At 46.4% G+C, this 4648-nt stretch overlaps 1 pseudogene; it reads right to left on the bottom strand.

Annotated features, from left to right (window-relative positions):
• Positions 1-750: 750 nt before the first annotated feature.
• LOC110320902 lies at positions 751-4395 on the bottom strand (annotated as a pseudogene).
• Between the last annotated feature and the right edge of the window lie 253 nt (positions 4396-4648).

Below are 4648 nucleotides of genomic sequence, written 5' to 3'. Positions count from 1 at the left end.
CACCCCCACCTTTTAAAACAGGGTCTAATTATGTAGCCTAGGCTGGCCTCAAACTGGATGTATAGACCAGGCTGTCACTACCTCTGCTCTGGGATTAAAACTGCATACCACTATGCCCAGCTTCACAACATCTGATTCGCTATGCTGGAATAACTGTTATTAGTCTGACCCTCCTGCTGCAAACAGTCATAAAGTTTGGTGAAGTATTTGTGGTGTGTGTCGGCAGGAAGGGGGAGAAAGGTACAAATTAGCAAAAGACAGAGTCCTTAAGATAAGGAAATACAGGAAAAGCCAAGCAGGCTCACAGATGCTTTCTGCCTGGCCGCACTTTCTGAATCAAAGCACAGAGTGGACCCCAATGAAGACTGGTGACTCCGCAGGGGGAAAGATCAGTGTGCTGGCTGTAAATGCCGCCGGCGTTGGCATCTGCTGATGGGGCCACTGGATCCAAAGTAGCAGCCCACGGAAGCCCATGCGACCACGGGCTTCTCCTGTCTTGTGGCTGCATCAGCAAACACGTGGGTGGCTTCGAGAACACCCTGTGTGAACAGTATGCTCAGTTACCCCAAGATCTGCTGTGTAAACAGTAGTTTGGCTACACTTCGCTTACTCTTTCTGTTTGAAACAATCCTACGGAAATTGTTTCTATTTCTGTTTCTTCCTTAAGTTTCATTTTTAAGGAAAATTTGACAAAGACAGATGTTCAAATAAAAGGGGAAATGGAAGCTCTGCAGCTGCATCTGTCCACTCTTACTGCTTGCTGCAACCATGCTCAACTCCACTGCGTTGACATCTCAGCCCATGGGCAGCATCTCCTCCGAGCTGTTGGCAAAGTTCCAAAGACAGCAGAAAACTTTCATGCTCTGAGCACTGGGAGAAAGGGCTTGGATAGAAGGGTTCCTCCATTCGCAGAATTATTCCAGGATTCATGTGCCAGAGTGGTGACTTCACATGCCACGATGCCACTGGTGGCAAGTCCATCTAGGGGGAGAAATTTAAAAATGAGAACTTCATTCTGAAGCATACAGGTCCTGGCATCTTGTCCATGGAAAATGCTGGATCAAACACGGCTCCCAGTTTTTCATATGCACTGCCAAGACTCAGTGGTTGGATGGTGTGATGGTTTGTATATGCTTGGCCCAGGGAATGGCGCAGTTAGAAGGTGTGGCCCTGTTGGAGTAGGTGTGGCCCTGTGGATGTGGGCTATAAGACCCTCATCCTAGCTGCCTAGAAGCTAGTCTTCTCAGTAGCCACCTTCAAATGAAGAACTCCCAGCTCCTCCTGCGCCATGCCTGCCTGGATGCTGCCATGTTCCCACCCTGGTGTTAATGGACTGATCCTCTGAGCCTGTAAGCCACCCCAGTTAAATGTTGTCCCTGTAAGAGTTGCCTAGGTCATGGTGCCTGTTCACAGCAGTAGAACCCTGACTAAGACAGGTGGCGAGCATTGTGGATGCCATGGAGCTTTTGGCTTAGAGGAATGGCAAGATCAACATTGCCAACCTGAGCAACTCTAATTCTTCAGACATGTCACCTAGAGCAGACCATGCCTTCTGTAGCTCAGGAGAGGTGGGGACTCTATCTGCACACCATAACCTTTGCTGTCACTGAAGTTCTTCGGGTTCCATATTTTCTTAATTCCCCTCAAAGTCTAGTTAGATTGCAGAGTTAAGTTTATGATATGAATAAGACTAAATAAAGGGACAAAAAGAAGAAATTGAAAGTTTTACTTGTTAGTATTGAATGTTAAATAGCTCAATAGCACTAAGCAGTGGTCTCTTGGAGGGAATCTTTACAGAAATTCTTTAAAGGAGTCTTCCCTCTTTCCAGTGAACACGTTCACATAGGCATACACACATATCCACCTACCACGAGCACTAATTTAAAACTGGTAACATGATTACCTTTAAAGATGAGGTAAATTATCATCTGTCAAACTAGACGTTAACTGCTCCTGCTACTGAAAATTATGACTCGAAAGTCAAGCATGGTGGCACATGACTTTAATCTCAACTCTTAGGGAAAAGGCAGGTGGATCTCTGAGTTCAAGGCTAGCCTGGTCTACACAGTAAGTTCCAGAACAACCAGCTCCATAGAGAGATACAGTATCAAAAACCAACCAAACAAACAAACAAACAAAAACCACAAGTAAAATTAAGAATGTGTAATCTTTTTGCTCAAAAAGGAGGAGTGCCGGCATTCCTGTTTTCTTCTTACTGTTTTTTGGGGTTTTTTTGTTTTGTTTTGTTTTGTTTTGTTTTTGCTTTTAGATGATGATCTGAAAGGTTACTTTTATTTCTATTTCCTTCTTTCTTTTTTAAAAAAGAATTATTTATTTATTTTATGTATCTAAATACACTGTTACTATCTCTAGACACACCAGAAGAGGGCATCAGATCCTATTACAGATTGTTATGAACCACCAAAAAGTGAATGAACAAACAAAACAAAACAAAACAAAAAGGGGGCTGGAGAGATGGCTCAGCAGATAAGAGCACTAACTGCTTTTCCAGAGGTCCTGAGTTCAGTTCCCAGCTTGGTGAGTTCCAGTCCAATGTCTCAAAAAAAAATCATAATAAGCCCCTCTGGAACTATAAGCCAAAATAAATTGTTTATTCTATTAGACAGACAGAGACAGAGACATGGAGAGAGGGAGAGGGAGAGGGAGAGGGAGAGGGAGAGGGAGAGGGAGAGGCCTAGTTGTTCTCTGGCCTCCATCACCCATGTACATACACCAACACACAAACTCATCTACAGGCCTGGGTGATGTGGCTGAGGACATTTCTTGGCAGAGCATTAGAAAGGCTATTTGGATTCTTTTTGCTCTTCTCAGTAAGTGAGAGGGGGTGGGGGTGGGGGTAAACTGAGGAAGAACTGAAGACTATCTGATTCTGAAATTACCCAGGTGATAGGAATATTAATGAGGGACAGCTTTCAGTCAAAGATCAACTCCTAGGAATCTAGTCTGCGGATGAAGTAACCGACTTCAAAATCTGTTTTCATAATTTAGAAAACGTTTAGCAAATACCCCAGAGAACAGCATTGTCCCTCAGCTGTTTTAACAAACCCCCCACTGTAAAGAGACTTATCTTAAGGAAGTTTATTAGCATAGCTTCTGCCTAAAGGAACAAATCATGCCTACAAGCCTTGTGTGGGTAATGTACAAAGTTCGGGGAGCACAAGTTGCCAGAAACACTATCAGGTTGAAACGAAGAGACAGAAGCCATAAGACATTAAAACAAAAACCCACCTTGAGATACACACACTTTAACAGTGGCTTCTCCAGCAAAGCCACTTCTGGCAGGATAGGGGCAGGAATGGGAGGAGCTTTGGCAACACAGGGTACATGGTGCTGGGGTTCAGAGACCGGCCCCGCATTCCCGCAGTGAGCAGATGGACAATCAGGCCCGCTACAATGACTGTGGTGGAGTTGTGCACTCTGTACCATAATTAGGACAAGGAACAGAGCTGCCGCAGTCCTGTGGGCTTGGACGGGGGCTGCTTGCTCTTGCTGGGGGCTCATGCTATACTCCTTGTAATAGGCAAACATGACCAGACCAATGAGGCAGCTCAAGCAGAGGGCCGCTTGCTGGCAAGGGAACACTACATAGCAGCTGTCTGTGAGTGGGAACTGAGGTAACGCTGCACCCGAGCCCGGTTCACTCCATACGAGGAGAGCATCAGGAAGACACCTCAAAGGCCAAAGTCCTGAAAGTATGACGCACAAAGGGGCCAGGATCCAGCTCAATCCCGGGGATGAGGCCGTGCTGTGGAGCCACATCCCATACATGCCCCAAGCCACCCACTCTGGCCGCTCCTACATGATAACCACCAGCTGCCCTAGGAACACAACCAGCGTTTGGAACACATCTGTCACAGCCTGATGACACAAATGGCAGCCTTCAGCCCACCCAGTGCAGTGCAGATGTTGCAGACAATCCCTAGGACCAGCACTGACAGCCATAAATCAAATCCAGTCACTGCACTGAGGGGCCAAGGGTGGCTGAAAGATGCAGGTCACAGTCCCACAGATTCGAACTGCTTTATTGAAGCAGAGCTCTAGGTACTCATAGGCTCTGGTCAGATGCAGGCGGCAGAAGTCAGGGATGAAGATGTGAGCAGGGATCAGGAGCCCCAGGAAGTAGGAGCACCCCAGGAACCAATACTGGGTTCCACCTTGGTAGATCTCAGCTGGTGCCCCCAGGACAGCCACGGCTGACTGGAAGGTGGCCAGCAAGGACAGTGCCACAGGAAGGCAGCCCATTTTGCGGTCTGCCATCAACAGTTCACCAACACTATGGTGGCCCCAGCCACAGCAAGCATGGTAAAGCCTATGACAAGGGAGACCAAATACCATCCAGGAGGTCCAACGTCCATGTCTGATCTCTGCAGACATTAGGCACATGTGTAGTACACATACATACACACAGGCAAAACATCATACACATAAAATAAAAAATAAACAACCTTTTTAAAAGGTAGAGGTTAAGAAAGACATCCAACACACACACACACACACACACACACACACACACACACAAAGTGAGCTTTCAGACAGTGATGGAGAAACCCTGAAGCTATTTTTTGATTGCATCCTACCTAATTCAGCTCATGCAACAAAGAAGTTACACAATTGACTGCAGAGCACT

Source organism: Mus pahari, chromosome 4, assembly GCF_900095145.1.
Source record: "Mus pahari chromosome 4, PAHARI_EIJ_v1.1, whole genome shotgun sequence".
Classification (NCBI taxonomy): Eukaryota; Metazoa; Chordata; class Mammalia; order Rodentia; family Muridae; genus Mus; species Mus pahari.
This window is presented reverse-complemented; position numbering and strand designations above follow the sequence as displayed.